At 36.7% G+C, this 22,781-nt stretch overlaps 1 pseudogene; it reads left to right on the top strand.

Moving 5' to 3' along the window:
• The first annotated feature begins 18,699 nt into the window (after nt 1–18,699).
• LOC139438258 (ADP-ribosylation factor-like protein 8B pseudogene) lies at nt 18,700–21,126 on the top strand (annotated as a pseudogene).
• The last annotated feature ends 1,655 nt before the right edge of the window (nt 21,127–22,781 follow it).

Raw genomic sequence — 22,781 nt, 5'->3', positions numbered from 1 at the left:
AAGAAGAAAATTCTCATATTTACTCTATTAACCACAATTTTTATCCACCACCAAAATCATTACATTATAAATTCCCCAATTCTTTTCTACCTTCCTTTCAGTAGATCCTTTCATCCCCAATCACATTTATAAAACAGCAGTATTAGTTATATTCACTATAACATGTTACCATCAAATTTAGTCTGATAAAGTTCTACACGTTTACAATTAACCTTATTAAAATTCTCTATGTATTAAGCATCAGTTCTTTCTCATCCCTTCTTCTATTTCCTAGTAGCATATACTCTACAGTTTACCATCTTGATTTTACTCGTCGTATTTTAGTTCATATTAGTGATACCATACAACACGTGTCCTTTTGTGTCTGACTTATTTCACTCAACATAATGTTATCAAGATTCATCCATGCTGTCACGTGTATCCCAATTTCATTTCTTTTTACAACTCAACAGTTTCCCATCATTTGTGATACCACATTCTGCTTATTCATTCATCACTTGGTGGACATTTGGTCTATTACCACATTTTAGCAGTTGTGATTAATGTTGCTCTGAACATCAGTGTGCACATGTAAGTTTCCATCCTTGCTCTCAGTCCTTCGGAATATATTCCTAGTAAAGGAATTGCTGGATCTTACAGCAGTTCTCTATCCAACTTCTCGAGGTTTTGTCATATGTCTTCCACAAAGGCTGTACCAGTCTACACTCCTACCAACAGTGCAGGAGTGCTCCTGTTTCTCCACACGCTCTCTAGTAGCTGAAGTTTTCGTTTTTTTTTTTAATAATGCCATTCTATAAGGTGTGGAATGGTATCTCATTGCAGTTTTGATCTGCATTTCCTTTAATAGGTAATGATGTTGAACGTCTTTTCTTGTGTGTCTATAGAGTATTTATATTTCCTCTTTGGAAAATGTGTATTCAAAGAATTTTGCTCATTTTTAATTTGGTTTTTCTTTTTATCCTTCTATTGTATGATGTCTTTTTTTAAACATGGACATCAAAGCCTAATCAAACATGTGGCTTACAAATATTTTCTTCTATCTTAATTTGGCTCCTTATTTATTTTCTAAAGTTGTTGGAAGAAAAAAATGTTTAATTTTGAGGAGTTTCCATTCATCTATTTGTTAGTTCCTTGTGCTTTGAATGTGAGATTTAAGAAACTACTCCTACCACAAGATCTTGAAGATGCTTTCCTACATTTTCTTCTAGGAGTTGTGTGGTTGTAGCCTTTACATTTAAGTCTTTGATTCATTTTGAGTTAATTTTTCTATAAAGTATGAGATAAGGGTCCTCTTTCTCTTTTTTTTTGGATACGGATATCCAGTTCTCCCAGCACTATTTCTTGAATAGACTCTTCTTCCCCAGCTGGGTAAACTTGATAGCCTTGCCAAAACTTACTTGACCTTGGGTGTGCAGTCTGTTTCTCAGTAACCAGTTCTATTCCAGTTATCAGTCTGCATGTTTGTGTCAGTACCATGCTGATTTTTACACTGTAGCTAACTAAATAGTTCTAAATTCAAGAAGTGAGAGTCCTCCAACTACATTCTTCTTTTTAATGACAATTTGGACAATGCAGGGCCGCTTACTCTTTAAAAAATTTTTGATAATTGATGTTTCCATTTCTGCACAAAAGGCTGTTGGGACTTTTATTGGGATTGTTTTTATTTTGTAAATCAGTTTGGGTAGAATTGACATCTTAACGATATTTAGTCTTCCTCTCCATTAACATAAATGTTCTTCCATTTAAGTCTCTTTTGGTTTCATTTAGTAATATTGTGTAGTTTTCTGAATTGAGATCTTTTATGTCCTTGGTTAGGTTTATTCATAAATATTTGATTCTTCTAGTTGCTGTTATAATTGGACTCCTTTCTGACTTCCTCCTCATGTTGGTCATTGGTAGAGTACAGAAACGATACTGATTTTTGCATATTAAGCTTGTATCCTGCTTTTCTCCAGAACTTGTCTATAAGTTCTAGAACTTTCTGGTGTATTTTTCAGGATATTCTAACTATGGGATCATATCATCAGCAAATAGCACAAGTTTTACTTCTTATTTTCGATTTTGGTGCCTTCTATTATTATTTTTATCTAACCTAATTTCCCCAGCTAGAACTTCTCACATAATATTGAATAACTGTGTGACAGTGGGCATCCTTCTCCTGTTCCTGATTTCAGCAGGAAAGATTTCACTCTTTCACCAAAAACCTGCTAGCTGTAGGTTTTTCATACATGCACTTTACTTTGTTGAGAATATTTACTTCTCTTTCTATCTCTTGGAGTGTTTTTACAAAGAAAAAATCATCAATGTTGTCAAAAGCCTTTTCTGCATGAATTGAGGGTCATGTGTTCTTTTTTCTTCTTCAATCTATTAATAGGATTTATTACACTAATTGTTTTTCTTTCATTGAACCACCCTTGCATACCTGGAATAAAACCAAGTTTATCATGGTGTTTATATCTTTTAATGTACTTTGGGATTTGGTTTGCAAGTGTTTTATTGAGAATTTCTGCATCTGTATTCTTTAGATACATTGGTCTGTAATTTTCTTTTTTTTGTATTGTCTGTCTGGTTTTGGTATTTGAGTAATGGCTTCATGGAATGCATTTAGTAGCATCCCTTCCTATTCAGTGTTTTGGAGAGCTTCAGCAAGAATGGCATTAGCTTGTCTTTGAATGATTGGTAGAATTAACCTGTGAGGCTTGTGGTCCTGCGTTTTTCATTTTTCGAGGGTTTTTGATGACTATTTCAATCTCTTCACTTGTGATTGTTTTGTTGAGGTTTTCTAATTCTCCTAGGGTCAGTGAAAATGGTTCCTGTGTTTCTTGGAATTTTCCATCCCACCTACATTGTCTAGTTTCTTGGCCTACAGTTGTTCATAGTATCCTCTTCTTTTTGCAGAGTCAGTGGTAGTGTCCCCTCACATTTCTGATTTTATTTATTTGCATCATCTCTCTTTCTCTTTTTTGTCAGTCTAACTAGTGGTTTATCAATTTTGTTGATCTTTTTGAAGAACCAACTTTTGGTTTTGTTGATTTTTGTTGTTGTTGTTCCAATTTCATTTTTTTCTGCTCTGATCTTTATTATTTCTTTCCTTAGGCTTGATTTAGGACTAGTTAGCTGTTCATTTTCTAGTTCCTGGAGGTGTGCAGTTAGGTTTCAATATTGCTCATTCTTCAGTTATACTATAAGCACTGACAACTATAAACCTCTCTCTCAGCACTGCTTTTGCTGTATCTATAAATTTTTATATGGTGTGCTCTCATATTTACTCATTTCAAGGCATTTGCTGATTTCTCATGTAATTTTTTCTTTCCCCCATGGTTTAAGACCGTGATTTTTATTTTTCCATATATTTGTAAATTTTCCCTTTTTCTGTCTAAATTTTATTTTCAGTTTTGTTGCATTTTGATAGAGAGGAGGTGCTTTGTATAATTCGTATCTTTTTAAGTTTATTGACACCTGTCTTTTGACCCAGATATTGCCTGTTCTGGAGAAAGCTCCATGAGGACTTTTTAAGAATGTGTATTGTGTTCTTTAGAGGTGTAATGCTCTATAAATGTCTAAGTCTAGTTTGTTTATCATATTATTGAAGCTGTTTCCTTTTTTTATCCTCTGTCCAGTGCTGAGAGTATTGTATTGAAGTCTGTTAACTATTATTGTAAAGACGTCTATTTTTAGACTCCCTTCAATTTTGCCAGTTTGTGCTTCATGTATCTGGGGGCACCCAGGTTATGTGCATACATACTCATAATTATTTTCTCAGGTGCATTGCTCCTTTTTATTAATATATATTTTTCCTTCATCTCTTTTTACAATTTTGCATTTAAAATCTATTTGTTATGTTAGTAGTATGGATACTCTCTAGTTATTTTTGGTTGCTATTTTTGTAGAATATCTTTTTCAACCTTTCACTTTCTACTTTATTGGGTCCTTATGTCTGAGGTGAGAGTTTTGTATGTACCATTTAGAGGGCTTGCAATTTTTTATGCATTTTGTCACAGATGGTATGTCCTTTTGTTGGGAATTCATTCCATTGACGTTGAATGAGGCATAACTTAATACAGGGTCTCATTTGCTTTCCATTGTCATACCTTACTACTGCCTGACTTTTTACCCTGTAAATTACTAGTTATCTTTATTTCAACACTTGATTTAGGAGATTTGTGTGATTATGATTGATCAGTTGTCTTAAATCCTGAGTCTGGTCAAGATTTTAATTTTGTTCATTTAGGGGGGCTATCTCTTCCTGATTTTTAGCATTGCTTATAATTTTTAGGTGATGTCTAGGCATCTGAATAGGTTGCTGAATTTATGCAGAGAGGTAATTTCTCTCTTTCCTAGAGGTTTAATTTCATGACTTTTTTTAAAATTTTGGTTCACCTTATTCTAAGTCTTTTAAAATTGTTCCGCTTAAGTTATCAGAATATGACCAGGGACTCACTAGTGGGGTGCAGATTAACTCCAAGAGGTCTGGAACTACAGTCTGCTCAGAGTGGTTTTTCACTTTGCAGGGTCTGGGCTGGCCAACAGATGGTGCTCATTGCAGAATCTTTCCATGGAGGTGCCTATTTCAAACTCCACTTGCCAATGATTCTAGTCTCACCACAACAGAGAAACACTGCTGATTTATAGGTGTTGCACTTGTAGTGTACCTTTTTGCTCAAACCATTTATAAACTCTGAACTTTTGCTGTGGATTTTTCGGGATTTCTTCAATTTGGAATACTGTCTTTGGAAAACATGAAAAGCTTTACTTCTTCCTTTACAATTTGGATGGCTTTTATTTCTTTTTCTGGCCTAATTGTTCTGGCAAGGATTTCAGTGGTGACAGTGGCATTTTTGTTTATTCCTTATCCTAAAGGTAAAACTTTCAGCCTCACCTCTTTTACTAGGTTGTTAGCTGTGAGTTTTTCATTTACGGACTTTATCATGTTGAAGAAGTTTCTTGCTATTCCTCGTGTTCTATGTTTGCTTATCAAAAGTTGTGCTGTATTTTGTCAAACACCTCTTCTGCTTCAATTTAGATGATAATGTGGTTTTGTTCATTTTGTTGCTGTGGTGTATTGCAATAATTGGTTTTCTTTGAATGAATCAACCTCACATACCCCTGCAAACCATTTTAATCATGGTTTGGTATACCCTGGATTTGGTTCTCCAATATTTTGTTGAGGATTTTGCATCTGTATTCATCAGAGATTTCTTCTGTAGCTTTCCTGGATTTGGTGTCAAGGCGATGCTTGCAGAATGAATTAGGGAGTGTTCCCTCTTCTTCAGTTTCTTTGGAAAACTTTGAGAAGAATTAGGAGTTAAATCTTCTTGGGATGTTGGGAAGATACGTCTGTGAAACCATCTGGTCCTGGCTTTTCTTGTTTTGCTTTTGGATTTGTTGATTCAATCTCCTTACCAGTTATTGGTGTGTTGAGATCTTCTATTTCCTTCAGAGTCATGTAGGTTGTTCATGTGTTCCTAAGAATTTCTTCATTTCTTCTAGATTATTTAATGTATTGGTGTACTCTCATGTATGTTATTCTTTTATAATAATGCCCCCTTTTTCATTTCTGATATCTGTTAATGCATTTCCTCTCATTTTCTTTGTGTGTGTGGCTAAGTTTCTTGATCTTTTCAAAGAACCAACTTTGAGTTTTGTTGATTCTCAACTTTTTTTCTATATCGTGTTTCATTTATCTCTATTCTAATCTTTATTTACTTCCTTTGCTTTTTCTAGTCCCTCCATTTTTTAAGGTAAATGTCTCTGGTTTGCAGCTTTCTTTCTTTTTTTTTGTAAGCCTTTAGGCCATGAATTTCCAACTTAGCTTTGCCTTTTTGCACCTCTTAAGATTTGTTATGTTGTATTTTCAGTTTTATTTACCAACAGGTATGTCCTAATTTCCCCCATGATTTCTGCTTTAACCCATTGGATGTTTCAGTATATTATTTTTCTTTATGCTGCTGAATTCTATTTTTAATTCACTATGTTTAGAGAAGGTATGTTTTATGATTTCAGTATTTTTGAATTGACAGAGAGTTGTTTTGTAAGCTAACATATGGTCTATCCTAGCTAATGAACGAAATGCACTGGAGAAGAATGTGTATTCTGCTGCCATTGGGTGCTGTGTTCTATATGTTTGTTGTCTAGTTGCTTTAGAGTAACATTCCATTCTTTAATTTCCTCAGTAATCTTCTCACTAGATGTTCTATCCAATATTAAAAATGGTATATTAATATCTTCTACTTTTCATTTAGGAGTATTTCTCCCTTCAAATGTTTGTATTTGCATCTCGTATTTTAGGGTTCTGCTGTTTCTTGCATATATTTATATTATAAAAGTTACATCGTTTTGCGGAATTGATTCCTTTACCATTATATAATGACTGCCTTTGTCTTTCACAACTTTTTTGTTTTACGATTTAAGGTCATTTTGTCTGAGATTAGTATTTCAACTCTGTTTTGCCTACTAGTTGTATGCTATATATTTTCTCATACTTTGACTTTCAACTACTTGCATCTATGAATTTAAGAGTAGTGTCCTGTGGACAACAGATAGTTGGGTCGTACTTTTTAAAATCCATTTTACCATTCTCAGTCTACTGACTGGTGAGGTTAAACTCTTTATATTAAAAGTCACTATTTATAATGCAGGACTTTCTTCTGCCTTCTTGCTTTTCACCTTTGTAGTTCTTACACCTTTTTTTATTTTGCAGTTTTTCCATTAATAATTACTTTTATATTTTTTGATTTCTTGTCTTGTGGAGTACCTTCTGTTTTCTACCTAGATAAATAATTTTTCTCTTAGCCAATTTTTTAAATTGTCTTTTCTTTTGAATATACATAGATCACACAAAATGTTACATTAAAAAATGCAGTATATTATATACCTTCCATAACCCACTGAATGGACTGGGTATATTTTCAATCAATTTCCCCTTGTGGCTACAATGGAGACAACATTTACCATCCTAAATATAAAACTGTCATATTTGGGTTTGATGTCAACGTAACTTCATTAGCATAAAATACAGATTTCCTAAACCCCATTGTGCTTCCACCTTCTTTTGTAATTATTACTGCTTATATCCTTGTATACTGTGTGTCCAAAGCCATATGTTTTTTGTTAATTTTCATGTATTTGCAGTTTAGTACACTGTAATACCTAAAGAGCAGAGTAACATGCCAAACAATAAGGTACAATAATTCTGGCTTTTATGATTACCCCAATGGTTACCTTTACTGCACATCTTAATGTATATATCCTGCTTTGACCCAGTGTGTGATGTCCCTTCAGTTCAGTCTGAACAACTCTCTTTACCATTGCTTCTCGGGCAGGTCTTGGTGAGGCGGATTCCCTCAGTTGGTTTGGTATTTACATTTTGCTTAGATTGAGTTGGACAATATGTGGAACCTTTTGCCTAGTTTCTTTCACTCAGCTTATTTCCTCTTTTTAACCCTTAATGGAAGATTATTAATATATTATTGTGCACTATTGTACATAGTTGGCTTTGGTTGTATTTTTGCAGCACATTAACATCTCATAACATTAATGTACACTTGTTCTGTTTTAAAGTAAAACATTGCTATATATGCAACATTACCCATCCTAATTTTTCATTAGAGGTTTCACTATGCTATACAGTCCATATTTCATTTTTTAAAAAGATGATTTCATGCCTTTCTAGTGACGCACAGGACCTTAGACTTTCCCTTTCAACCAGCGTCAGACACGTATATAATTATCCCTTCTGGTTACAAACAGTGTGATATGTTTTCATCATTTCTATTCATTTCCAAAGATTAACAACTCCTTACCAATTCTCGACAGAATAAACTTCAGTTTTCTATTCTCTAACTTCATTCTATTTGTTAGTGACCTGTATTTTAGTTATTAACTCAAATGAGATTGCAGGATATATTTAGTTCATGATAACAAAATCATGCAACTTTTGTTCTTTTGCGTCAGGTTTGCGACACTCAACATAATGTCCTCCAGGTTCGTCCATGTAGTCGTATGCATCATGTCTTTATTTTTCTTACAGCTGGATAATATTCCTTCATATGTATATAACACAGTTTGCATATTCATTGACTGATGCATACCTGGGGTATTTCCATCTTTTAGTACCTGTGAATAATGCCATTATGAAAATGATTTCTGTTTGTCATTGCTTTTAATTCTTCTGGATATATATATATAAATATATATAGCTGGGCCATGTGGAAAGTCTATTTCAAATTCTTTAGGAACTGCCAAACAGTCCTCCACAGTGGCTGTGCCATTCTGTATTTCCACAAACAGCGAATGAGTATTCCTAGCTCTCCACATCCTTTCCAACACTTGTAGTTTCCAACTTTTTAATAGAGGACATGGTAATAGGTATATTCTCATTGTAGCTTTAATTTGCATTTCTCTAATTGCTAGTGATGTTGTACAATTTTTTGTATGTTTTTGTTTATTTGCATTTATATTTCTTTTTTGGACAGGTGTCTATTCAAGTCTTTTGCCCATTTTAAAATCTGGTTTCTCTTTCTATTTTTATTGCTGAGTTGTAGCACCTTTTTTGGGTGTGTGTGTGTTACTGCGACAGGGGATTGAACCCTGGATCTTGTATGTGGGAAGCCGGCATTCAACCACTGAGCCACATCAGCTCCCCATGTTGTAGCATCTTCATATATCATAGATATGAAACTCTTATCATATAGGTGATTTCCAAGATTTTATCCCATGAAATTGGCTACCATTTCACGCTTTTGACAAAGTCCTTTGAGGTGCAAAAGTGTTTAAATTTGAGGAAGTCCCATTTATCTATTTTTTTCTTTCATTGCCTGTGCTCTGTGTGTAATATTTAAGAGATCACTACATACCGCAAGATCTTGAAAATATTTCCCTATTTTATCTTCAAGGAGTTTTATGGTCCTGGCTTTTGTATTTAGGTCTTTGACCTATTTTGTGTCAATTTTTGTATAGAGAGTGAGATACTGGCTCCTTTTCACTATTTTATGTATATCCAGGTCTTGCAGCACCATTTTTTGAAGAGACTGTTGGTCCCAGTAAAGTGGGTTTAGTAGGCTTCCCAAAAACTAGTTGAACATAGGTTTGAGGGTCGATTCTGAACACTCAATTCTATTGCATTGATCAGCGTGTCTTTTTATGCCAATACCATGTTGTTTTGGTCACTGTAGCTTTGTGCTATGTTTCAAGGTTAGGCAGTGTGAGTCCTCTTCTCTTCTATTTTTAGAATGTCTTTGGGTATTTGGGCCCACTTGTCCTTCATGCCTGTAAAGTACGCTGTTGGAATTCTGATTGCGATTACATTTAATCTATAGATCGGTTTTGGTACGACTGACATTTTCATGGTACTTAGGCTTCCAATTCATGGACACAGAATGTCTTTTCATTTTTTTAGGTGTTCTTTGAGTTCTTGTAGCAGTGATTTGTAGTTTTCCAAATACAGCTCTTTTCATCTGTAGTTAATATAATTCCTGGTTATTTTGAGTCTTTTTGTTGCTATTGTCAATGGAATTGTTTTTTCTGATTTCCTCTTCTCATTGTTACAATTTTAGTATATAGAAACATTATGACTTTTCAATGTAATGTTTTCACATGTTTTTGTACCCTGCCACCTTGCTGAACTCATTAGCTCTAGTAGCTTTGTCATACATATTTCAGGAATTTTCTAAATATAGGATCATATCATCCATGAATAGTGAGAGTTTTACTTTGTCTTTTATAACTTTGATGCTGTTTATTTTTTTTCTTTTTCTTGTCTAATTGCACTACCGAGAACTTCTAACACACTATTAAAAAGAGTGATGAGAGTGAGCATTCTTGTCTTTTCCTGATTTAGATGGAAAAGTTTCAGCCTTTCCCCACTTAATTGATATTGTTTGTGGATTTTTCATGTATGCCCTTTATCAGGATGAGGAAATTTCCTTCCATTCCTTCCTTTTGAAGTATTTTTGTCAAGAAAGGATGTTTGATTTTGCTGGATCATGTTTCTGTGTCATTGAGATGATCATTGCTTTTGTCCCTTTAATTTATAGTATGGTGATTATGTAAATTGATTTTCTTTTGTTGAACCACCCTTTCATTCCTGGAATAAATCATACTCAGTTGTGTTGTAGAATTTTTTGAATATGCTATTGAATTTTATTGGCAAATATTTTGTTAAGAATTAATGCATCTATGTTCATGTGAGAGATTGTTCTCTACATTTTTTTTCTTGTATCTTTATCTGGGTTTTGTATTAGGGTGATGTTGGCTTCATAAAATGGGTTGAGTAATTTTCCCTCCTCTTCAATTTCTTGGAAGAGATTTAAGTAGGATTCGTGTTAATTCTTTTCAAAATACTTGGTAGAGTTCACCTGTAAAGTCATCTGGTTCTAGAACTTCCTTTGTTGAGAGATTTTTGATGACTAATTTCTCTTATAATTTCTTCTTTGATCCACTAATGTTCAGGAATGTTGTTCTGTCTCCACATATTTGTGAATTCTCCCTTTCCTTCTATTATTGATTTCCAGTCTCATCCAATCATCAACTGAGAAGTTGTTTTGTATTATTTCATTGATTTGTAATTATGACTTCTTGAGAAATACGTGTAACCTGCTGATTTGGGGAGCAATGTTCTGTATATTTCTGTTAGGATTAGATCATTTATGATATTGTTGAAGTTCTCTCTTTTCTTGTTGATCATCAGTCTACTTGTTCTGTCTGTTGATGTGAGGGATGTGTGCAAGTCTCCAACTATCTTATAGAAACATCCATTTTTCTTTTCAGCTTTGCCAAAGTTTACCTTGGGGCACTGTGTTTAGGTGCATAGATATTACTCATTGCTACACCTTAGTGGTGGTTTGTCCTTTCTAATAATAGATACACGCCATTGAATATCTCATAAAAATTTATAAAATTGTGCAGAAGAGTTTGTAAACTACAACGTAAACTGTAACCCACACTGAGTGGCAATGTTCCAAAATGTGTTTATCAATTGTAACAAATGTTCCACACAATGAAAGATGTTGGTAATGTGGGCAAGTGTGTGGTTGATAAGGGGGCAGGGCATATGGGAATCCCCTATACTTTTTAATATAACATTTATGTAATCTAAGTATCTTTAAAAAATTAAAAAGTATATATATATATGAATATATATCATGTCTTTTATATCTCTTGTAACTTTCTTGCATTTTCAAAGACTGTTTTATGCTACTCCTGCTCTATTTTTATTACAGTTTGTATGATATATCTTTTTTTTTTTTTTTTTTTTAGTAGAAACAGAGAATCCAATTTAATAGGAAAACTTCTCACACCTGGCAATTTTTTGACACAGAAAAGGACAATAACAACATTTTCTCCTTGAGTTAAGACCCCAGCAGCTATGAAAGCCAGCACAGTGATCAAATATTAGAAATGAAAACTTTTAAATAATGTTCAATTTTAACTTACACAGTTATGTTATTTCTCAATTATATCATTTAATAAGTAAATCATAATATATCAAGGCAAGAATTAAAAAGAAATCATTGTATTTATAGTGGTTAAGTTAGGTAATAAAGTAGCTATATATTTAGAACAGAGCTATATACAGTGTTCTGTGACTTAAAATACCAAGACCATACATCAAAATCACTTACCCCACCACAATATGAATAGACACCAAATACAAAAAATACACACACATTTTGTTTCATCTATGTCTGTTCATATCGACAAAGTTATAATGCTTTGCAAGTTCTTTTTAGACACAGGAACACTGTGGAAAAATAAAAACTAATAAGGTAGCCTAGTTTGGTGACAATAGGAAGGGCTTCAGCAATAAATTCAAAGGACATAAAGAAATAGAATCAGCCTTATTTTTATTGGGATCTTGTACCTTGTATCATTTTTTAGGGGTTGAATTAAAGTATAATTATGCCATGCTAAGAGAAGCAAAAGATAATATCAGCACTATAGCATTGTGTACGTGGGTGGGTGTGTGTGTGCATGTTGGAAAGAGACCACATATAACTATGTAAAGAAAGATAGCACTTTCCCTTAACATGTAGGTGATTCAAAATAATTAAATATTTAAAATTATGCTTCATTTGTTTGTTCAAATATAAACAAAACTGTAAAGGCACTAACACTGCCATTTCTATTATTTTATAAATGAACATATGTGTTCCTTGTAACAACAGCAAACCTCAGTGCAGTAGTCTAACCTGGTGCTCTCAAAATTATTGTATGCAATTTATGAAAGAAAATGTATGATATATCTGTTTACAACCTTTTGCTTTCAACTTGTTTGTATCCCAGGGTGTAAGGTGAGTCTCCTGTAAACAGCACATGGATGACTCATTTATTATTATTTTTTAAATCCATTCTGTCAGCCTAAATCTTTGGGGAGTTTAATCCATTCACCTTCAGCATTATTACCATCAATGCATTATTTACTTCCACGATTTTCTGCTTTGGCTTTCCTCTGTCATAGCTTATTTATATCTGTCCTTTCACACTTTGGTTATCCTTTCTGATACTCTTCACTTAGTCTACACAATCTTCCAAGCCACCTTCTCCTGTTTTTCTTCTTCTTTTGGGCTGCAGAACTCCTTTACCGCTTTCTGAAGAGCCATGTTCTTATTTCTTTGTGCATATTTTAAACTCAGCTTCATATCTGGATGACAGTTTTAACAGATAAAGAATTCTCCCCTGGTGATTTTTCTCTTTCAGCACCTTAATTATATCATATCATTGTCTTCTCACTTTTCTGGTTTCTGATGAGACATTTGCAATAAATCTTACTGGGCAGCCTTTGTATGTGATGGCTTGTTTCTCCCTTGATGCTTCAGAATTTTATATTTAAGTTGGAGTTCTGAATACTGTGTGCCATGTATAGGTTTATTTCTGATTTATTCTAGTTGTGGTATGCTATGCTTCTTGGACATGTAAATTCATTTTGTTCATGAGATTTGGGAAATTTTCATCCATTTTTTCCTGAAACAGTATTTTGGAACAAGACACCTGCTTTGCATGTAAGATGTCCCAAGTTCAATCCCTGGTAACTGAAAACTATCTAAGATTTCTTTTAGCATTGTTTTGTGGGTCCTGTACTTAGGTTAATTTGATTCCTAACTATTTGAATCTTTTTGTTGCTATTGTAAATGGATGTTTTACCCCTGATTTCCTCATTACATTTCTGAGTAACTAGTATACAAAAACATTACTGATTTTCCATGCTGATCTTTCATCCTGCCACTTTGCTGAACTCATTTATTGTAATATAGGCCAAGTAGTTTTGTTACAGACCTTTCAGAATTCTCTAAACAGAGGGTCATGTTGTCCACAAATAGTGAGTTTAACTTCCTCTTTTCCAATTTGGATGCCTGTAATTGTTTTTTTTTTTTTTTTCTTTTTTAAATGCTCTAGCTTGAACTCCTCTAATATTGAATAACAGTGATGAGTGGGCATCGTTGTCTTGTTCCTAATCTTAGATGGAGAGGGCATTGTTTTATTTGTAAGTAATAGATAATTTGTGTCCACAGATTTTTTAAAAATCAATTTTTGGATGCATATTCATAAAGCATAAAAATTATCCAAAGTTTATACTAAATGGTATTTGGTATAATTGCAGAGCTGTGAATGCATCACTTCAGTCATTATTAGAGTATTTTCATTACTCCACTAATAGTAAACCAAAAACAAATAAAAACTCTACCCCTTAACAATCGTCACTCAATCTGTCCTTCCTCTGCCACATATAAGTGCTATTTTGTTTCCATCATGATAATTTATATGTACTTAGACTTTATATGGAATGAGTCAAACAATAGGTACTACCTTTTGTCTATTTTCTTTCTTATGGTATATGTATTAGTCTACCAGAAGCGATGCTGATACAAAATCCCAGAAATCTGTTGACTATTTTAAGGGTTTTTATTTGGGATAAAACCTTACAGTTACAAAGTCAAGGAAAGTCCAACTGAAGGTTGCTTTCTCACCAAAGTCAGTTGCCACATGTTGGAGCTAGATGGTTGCTGTTCTCTGCCTGGTCTCTTCTTTCCCTCTTGTGTTCCAGTCCTCTCTCTCCTGGCATAGAGGTCATTTCTTTCCAGGACTTCTCAGGCTCAACTCTTCTATTCTCTTCCCTAAGTCACCTGCAAACTGTCAGATGAATGGCTTACCTCTCCCTGGGGATTTAGCTGATTCTGCCTTCTCCTTTCTGTCACATAGCAGGATAAAAAATGACATAGGTCTGTCTTCCTGTGTCTTCTTGAGTGAGTGCCCATTCACATCAGATCCAGCATGGGGGCGGGCACTCAACCTGCATTACACCCTATGGCATCATCAAATCTGAAAAGCCCTAACTCAGTCTTAAGAAGTAATTCAATCAAAGACACCTCCACCGAATTTAATGCAATCGAAGGCTGTCATATCCAGAGGAACATATTAGTTTACAAACAATCTTTCTCTTTCTGAGATTCATAAACTAATCTCAGGCTGCCACAGTATAGTTTCTTTTTTTCTTTTTTTTTTTTTGATTCTTTTTTAAAGATACATAGATCACAAAAAATGTTACATTAAAAAATATATCGCCCCTCCCAAACCTCTCACATCAAAACCCTCTTTCATCATTGTGGCACATTCATTGAATTTGGTGAATACATTTTGGAGCACTGCTGCACTGCGTGGATTATACTTTACATTGTAGATTACACTCTGCCCCAGTACATTGAGTGGGTTATGGCAGTATATATTATGTCCAGCATTTGTCCCTACAGTGTCATTTAGAACAACTCCAATTCCCAAAAATGCCCCCACATCATGTCTCTTCTTCCATCCCCCTGTTCTCATGAACTATACTGGCCACTGCCAACATCACTGATATAATTTCTTCCATTGCTAGAGTCACAGTTGTTCTATAATAGAATACAAGTAAGTCCACTCTAATCCAAATTTTATTCCTCCATCCTGTGGACCCTGGGATGGTGATGTCCACTCCACCTCTAAATCAAGAAGGGGCATTGATCCCACATGGTTGATGGATGGGATTCTCCTACCTGGAGTTGTAGACTCTCTCCGTTCCCTGGTGTGGTGGTCGACCATCTTCACCACCCTGTTAGCTGACCTGAATATGTCAAACGAGCCAGGGCTGAGGCTCATAGCCCAGCTGGCACATGGTCAGTCCAGAGATTCAAGTCTCTTGGGTACACACCTACCCCAGCACCCAACCACAGGTTCAATAAAACTAAAAGAAGAGGCATGTGTAGACAGGTTACAACTGAGTCCAACTTCATCACACTCTGCAAAACAAATTCCAAAGTCAGGACCACTGACACGGCACTGAACTCCAGAACCATCTGCCATGACCTGTTTGTCTCCGTAGCCCTCAGGAGCACCAGTACCTGGATTGTACCTTCTGGGATCCTGCTGAGGTGTGCATACTGTGAACCCTCTGATGACCTCCTGATTCATTTTGAAGTCTCTTAGCCATAAAAACTCATTTGTCTCTTTACCACTTTCCCCTTTATTCAAGGTCTTTTTCTAGTTGTATCACCATGTGGTACTTGGTAGTTTCAACTACCTTTCCTGAGTATTCTTCCACATACCCTTTTCCCCTTTATTCCAGATCTTTGCATTCTGATTTTAAAAGGATTCTATATGACAGCGCTTGAGTTTTTCCCTAAATGGTTTCATTAATGTGGTTAGGAGTTGATTCCAGAACCGGTATCTCAATGCTCTTTGTTAAGTCTTCCCTTTATTTTTGGGTAGGGAACATGATTGGCTGAAGGAGGGAGACTTAGTTGGAAGAGTTGAGAGGATGTTGCTGCTGCAGAAGCCAGAGCTGCTCTGATTTGTTAGACAGGGATTTAAGTCTCAATGTTATGAGTTCTTCTAGAGATCACTCTTGCCCATCTGCCTTCCAACTGTTATCTTGCTGTAAAACAAATAAATACAAATAATCATTGCTGATTCCCGAGGTGTTTTGACTGAAAATACCTTAAAATAACTCCTTCAGGATTTACATAGTTTGCACTGTTCTGTACGTCATTTACACTTTTCTAAATGTCATAGAGCCTAGAGCTCTTTCAAGGTTGCAATTGAAATGAAACTATTAAATCTTAAGAGTTTCTCTATTAAACCAAGTTTTAAGTCAAACCTAAAACCAAAACACAGTTTCTGACTTGCTCAACTCACCCTCATCCTCTGTTACTGGAGAAAACACCTAGAGTCTCTACAACAATCACCTTCCTTGTACTCTCCACCTTCACACCGTCTCTGCCCTCCTTCCCTCCCAGCACCCTGCAGGCAAGGCCCAGATACAGAGTGTGAAAAGTGCTGTTTACAGTCACAGAGTCACAGTGGTTAGATGCGTTCAGTATCTACACCCCTCTAAAACAGTGGAGAATGGGGAAATCGTGTAAAACCCAATGTCAGTTGAGGTCCACTTTTGATACCACCAGAAATTAATGCCTATGTTAGTGTAATCTTAGTATATGCTAAGTGTATAATAAAGAGTAACTGCATGCAAGATCATATACCTTTATTTCTTCTGGTCTGATGGGTGGTCTTGAGTAAACCAGGACAGGCAATAATTACTGTGGTGATTTCTGAAGATTTTTCTTAGTCACTTTTATAAGGTTAGACATTCTTTGTTGAAAAACATCAAGAGTTAAGGGAAATTAATTTTGTGATTCTTTATTTCCAAAACTTATTTCTGGAAATTGAATGGAGAAACTTTTCATTTTTGTTCAAGTTCTCACTTAGGTTTACCTGCTGAGACAGTAAAGTAGCAATTACTTCCCTTTCTTTCAAAAATATGCACTGTAAAATTTGAACATTCCTAAAATGTGAGTTGCCATATGGGGTGTATTAGTCAGCCAAAGGGGTGCTGATGCAAAATACCAGAAATTGGTTGGTTTTTATGAAGGGTGTTTATTTGGGGTAGGAGCTAACAGGTACCAGGCTGAAAAGCATAAGTTTCTTCCTTCACCAGTCTGTTTTCACGTGTTGCATCAAGATGGCTAGTGATGTCAGCCGGGCTTCAGGCTTCCTGGGTTCCTCCCTCTCAGGGTCTTACTTCTGTCTGGGTTTAGGGTTCTTCTTCCCTTCCAGGGTCTTGCTTCTCTCTGGTTCAGGTTTCTTCTCTTCCTGGCGCTTACTTCTCTTTACTCTGTGTGCTTACTTCCCAGGACTTGAACTTAAGATTTTAGCATCAAACTTGAATGTCATCACTCCAACATTAAGAAACCTTGACTGTCCTCTGCCATGCCCTTTATCTGTGGGTCCCCACACAGCAAGTGGTAGAGACTTAATGCCCTAAGGATGTGGCTCAATCAAAGCCCTATTCATAACTTAATCATGCCCAGGTACAGACCCGATGACAAACATAATCCAATGTCTATTTTTGGAACTCATGCCCATATCAAACTGCTACAACCCACTAATTATTTTGCAGTGTGTTTTTAAGCCTCCACACATTTCTGATATTATCTCTTTCCCCTCTGTTAGTGATTTCTAGTTCCATTCTATTTTGATTCTAGAAGGTGCTTTGTAGAATTTCATTGTTTTTTATATTTATTTCGAGCTTCATTGTGACCCAATATCTGGTCTATTCTAGAGATAGGCTTCTGTATCCCCTATAATTGTTTTTACAATTTAAGTCTGTTTTGTCTGTTTTGCTATCCTATCCCTGCTTATTTTCAGCATGTGGTTTCAGAGGGTAATTGAATCCAAATGTATGTAGAAAGTTTAATATGGATTATAAATGTGGGGAAATGGGTAGAGTTGGTGGTAGCACATTATAGTGAGTGAAAGGTACCGTTGGGAGGTTAGTTTGAATTCAAAGAAAGCTAAAGGAAAATCTAGTGCAAGTTTCTTAAACTTATTTTCCATGGACCCTTTTCCTGTCAGGTGAAAACCATTGAACAATTCCTCACTGTGTGTAATAATATGAATATGTCACACCCACACTAACACATCCCCTTGAGAATAATGTTTTCATTTTGTTTTGTTTTGTTTTGTATTTCAGTTCAAGGTCATGGACTTCTTGTTAAGAAACCCTGATCTAGAAACTGTATAACACTGTGATTTGGTGTGGATGGTTGTGTTTAATAATGCAAACACACAAATGTTTCCCTATAAAAAATAGCTCGGGGACAGAATGAAATGACCTGGAGATAGCTGTCTTAGGCTAAGACACCAGGCAAAGGCTGGACACTGATCAGAAGAAAGAGGAGCTATAGAGGGGAATCTCAAGGCTAATACTGTGAGTTGCAACAAGCAGGTGATAATTCTGACACCCTACACCCCTCCAAAGACAACTTTGAATTCTGAACGGAGAAACCAAAATCAACTAAACCCAGAAGAGAATGGAGAGACCATCGCATGCCAGGCACCATGTGTCTTGCTGTGTGGCAAAGGAGCCAAGGATCACCAGCAGCCAATCATCAGGAAGAAAGCATTTCCTTGATTTGGACACCTTGGTTTGGAAGTTTTCCATACCTCAAAATGTAAGCCAGTAAAAACCCAGTGTTTAAACCAACCCATTTCATGGTATAATATGGAGTAGCCAGGAAATTAAAAGTGATTTTAGTACAAGAACTGGGATGCTGCTAGTCCAAATACCAAAAATGTGGAATGGCTTTGGAATTGGTTATTGGGTAGAGGCTGAAAGAGTTGTGAGTCGCTTGATAGAAAAGCCTAGATTGCTTTGAAGAGACTGTTGGTAGACGAATGACTACTAAAAGTACTTCTAATGAGGCCATAGGCAGAAATGATGAATGTGTTACTGGACTCCGAGTAAAGGCAATCCTTGTCTTAAAATGCAAAGAACATTGTAAAACTGATTCTGATGTAGAATGGAAGGTAGACCTGAAATTGTTGAGCCTGGATATTTAGCTGAGCAGGTTTCCAAGTTGCGTTTAGAAAGTGCAGCCTGGTTTCTTCTTGCAGCTTATAGTAAAATGAAAGAGGAAAGGGATAAGCCGAGAATTGAACTCTGGGACACAAAGGAAACAAAAACCAATGAGTTGGCAAATTCTGGGTTTTATGAAAGTGACTCCCCAAAGAAAGTGCTCCATGTGGGGTTTAATTGAAAATAGAATCAGTTATGTCAGTGCAAGTCATATGGGAGGTGCAATTACCCAGGAAAGATCTGTGGAAAGTCCTACTTTCTGATGATTTGGCTCCTGTGTACTACATGCAAAATCATCACGTTTTTTGAAAGCTCTGCCTGGAACCTCTGCCAGACTGGACTAAAAGGGATAGAAAATGGACATAATGGAGAAAAAAATATTTCAAAGGCAGTATTATGTAATCTGAGGATTGGATCAAAGATGTCTTTCAGGCCAAGAGAGCGGGCCTACTCATGTGTGTGAGTATTTCCGGGTGCTTGGAGAGGGTGAACCTTCCATGCTAGTGTTAAGGAAGACTGCTACCATCAGAGTGTTCTCAGAGGTTGGAGGATGTGCTCTCAGGACGGCAGGGTCTGGCCATTACCCCAGTTTTTTCATAGGGTGAGTCCTATCCCCAGGGATTGTGGAGAGTACCCGTATTTGATAAGGGGAAACTGCCCCTGAATAGGGTGGTCCTGCCATTCCATTAGGACCAGAGGACAAATCATGGTTCATAGATGACTTTCAGACCTTGAAATCTAATGACGTATGCCCTGCAGCAGGGTTTCAGAATGGTTTCATGCACATAACCTGTTTTCCTTCTAATTTCTGTGCACGGGAGTGGGAATTTGTTCTAGTCTGCTGAGCTGCCAAAATACAGATACCATGAAATGGAGTGTCTTTTAACAATAGAATTTGTTACCTCACACATTTACAATTTTGAGGCTGAGAACAATGTCCAAATTCAGGCATTATCAGGTGATGTTTTCATACTGAAGAGACTGCCAGTGATCCCAGACTCCTCTGTCATGTCACATGGAAAGGAACATCACCATGTCTGCTGGTCTCTTCCTTCTCTTCTGGGTTTTATTGCTTTCATGACTTTCTCTCTTTTCTTTCTGAATTATATTCTCTTATAAAGGACTCCAGACTGGGCTTCCTGGCTCCGGCCGCCGCCGCCCGCCAGTGCCAGCCGCGCCGGGCCGGGGTCCCGAGGAGCCGTTGCGGTTCCGGTTCCGGGCCGAGGCCCGCTTGTGTAGAAGCTGCCGCCGCCGCCCGCCAGGCCCGTCGCTTGTTCTTTCTCCCGGTCGCCATCCTGCTGGCGCTCATCTCCCGCCTGCTGGACTGGTTCCGGTCGCTCTTCTGGAAAGAGGAGATGGAGCTGACGCTCGTAGGGCTGCAGTACTCGGGCAAGACCACCTTCGTCAATGTCATCGCGTCAGGTCCATTCAGTGAAGATATGATACCCACAGTGGGCTTCAACATGAGGAAAGTAACTAAAGGTAACGTCACAATAAAGATCTGGGACATAGGAGGGCTACCTCGATTCCGGAGCATGTGGGAACGGTACTGCAGAGCAGTCAATGCTCTTGTTTATATGATAGATGCTGCAGATCGTGAAAAGATTGAAGCCTCTCGAAATGAGCTACATAATCTTCTAGACAAACCACAGTTACAAGGAATTCCAGTGCTAGTACTTGGAAACAAGAGAGATCTTCCTAATGCCTTGGATGAGAAACAGCTAATTGAAAAAATGAATCTCTCTGCTATTCAGGATAGAGAAATTTGCTGCTATTCAGTTTCCTGCAAAGAAAAGGATAATATAGATATCACACTTCAGTGGCTAATTCAACATTCAAAATCTAGAAGAAGCTGAAGAATCTCCTGAAGTCTTCCAGTCCTTCTTGGCTATAATCCTAAAATTATTGTCCGTTCCTCTGAAGTACTTCCCAGAATACGGTCCTTCCTAAACCTAAGAAATTGCCTTTTTCAGAGTTTATTTCTCATGTGCACTGCTGAAGACGTGCATTCCTAATCCTTCATAAAGAACTGGCTAGAGTTCTCATGATAAAGTCAGCACACACATAAAAAGGCTTCTTGCACATACTTGTCTTAAACAGTGTGCAGAGCTTTTTAAAAACCATATTTTGACCACCTTAAATCAAGAAAATTGCATATTTCTGTTCTGGTCTTTCAGGGCCAGATTTTTATATTGATTGTCAGTAAAAGTCTATCTGTGATATTTAATTATAGAGTCCAGTAGCTTAATACTAAAGATACTGACTTAAGACAGCATGAAGTTTCTAGTGCCACTCACAGTATTTAGAAAACCTTTAAGCCTGACTCAGGTGGGATATAAACATAGTGTTTATCTTATCTCACAAATGCATGTGAAATGTATAATTACACCTTAGGAATTAAAAAAAAAACATGGTCTGCAAAGTGGGAACAGAGGCACCAGATCAATGTTCTTATTTGATGATGAGATCTTACCTGATTGTTAAAAGTGCTTTCTGAGATTTCTTCATCACCAGATTGCAGCTGGGGATACGGGAGGAACAAAGGCATGCTGTTTTATATCTGTCCAGATCGTTACTTCTCTCTTTTAATTCTTTCACTGTTCATCCACTTTTTTAAGGGGTTGGGAATTGAAGATTTTCTCAAAAGCTTTCATGAATTTAGAGCATTCCAGCCAATGTAATAAAACCTGTTAAGGATGTCACCTTGTTCAAAAAAAAAAAAAAAAAAAAAAAAAGGGCTCCAGTAAGAGAAGTAAGACACCACTCTGGGCCACAACTTAGCTAAGTAACCTAGTCAGAGGTCCTAATTAAAATAGGCTTAAACCTACAGGAATAGATCCTTTTTAAGAATATAATTTTCTGGGTTTACACAACTTCAAACCTTCACAAAAAAGTTTATCCCATGACTATCCCTTTGTTCTATATTGGAAGCAGATAACTTATTATCTAGATTTGAAAAGGTCCACAAGGGGACTTCCAGGAAAACAGCAGACTAGAAAGACATGCGATTCACTTCTCCAGAAAACTAGCTAGGACACAGGCAGAAACAGACAGGAGAAAGATCTTCTAGAGTTTAGGATACCAAGTGAAGGCTGGACACCCCCCAGAGGAGAGAGCAACAAATGAGGGAATCACGAAAGCAGAACTGAGAGGTGAAAACATCAGCTGTTACTGCTGCCACCTCCCCACCACACTAAAGACATGTTAGAATAATCAGGTCTCTGGCTACAGACAAAGGGAGCTCCAGGGATCTGCCACCTCACAAAAGGAGAGAGAGAGGAGCATAGACAAAGGCTGACAACATTTAACCCGTAAATTTGGTTTGCTGTGTTCCCATGAGCTCTTCTGGACTGGGTGAGATCATGCCATTGTTTGCCTTGCGAGACAGCAAGGGGCTAAATATATACAACCCTCCCAATCTCCTCTACTAACCAGGACTGATTGTTGAGGACCCAGAGAGGAGTGAAATTATTTTCTACGTGGAAAAGTGAGGGGGCTGCAGAGAAGGCTGGAGAACTGTCTCTGAGAAAGTTTGTATTATGAAGCTCTTACCTTCCAGGCAGGAGCCTCGGTCACACTAATCCCATCTGTGTTTCAAGGTCACCATCTACTGGTAGACCAAGGAAGTGCATGTAAGAAAATAAAAAATAAGTAAGAAAGGCTTTTTCTGGCCTTTATAATGTACTTCTCCAAAGCTGTAGGAGCAGGACTGCAACCAATTACTGGGTCCAGAACCCAATTTTGAGCAACTAACAGGGACAATTCTAATGATCCAAGCTGAACCAAGAATCAAAGAGCAGTGGTAACACACAGCCTTCCTCCACTAAATCCCCACAAAGGAGAAAAAAAGTGAGTATCTGATTAAACTACATCCTAATCAGATACCTAGAGATTAGCAAAA

The sequence above is a fragment of the Dasypus novemcinctus genome, chromosome Y, assembly GCF_030445035.2.
Source record: "Dasypus novemcinctus isolate mDasNov1 chromosome Y, mDasNov1.1.hap2, whole genome shotgun sequence".
In the NCBI taxonomy this organism is placed as follows: domain Eukaryota; kingdom Metazoa; phylum Chordata; class Mammalia; order Cingulata; family Dasypodidae; genus Dasypus; species Dasypus novemcinctus.
The sequence above is the reverse complement of the archived record's forward strand: the minus strand, read 5'-3'. Positions and strand labels throughout refer to the sequence as shown.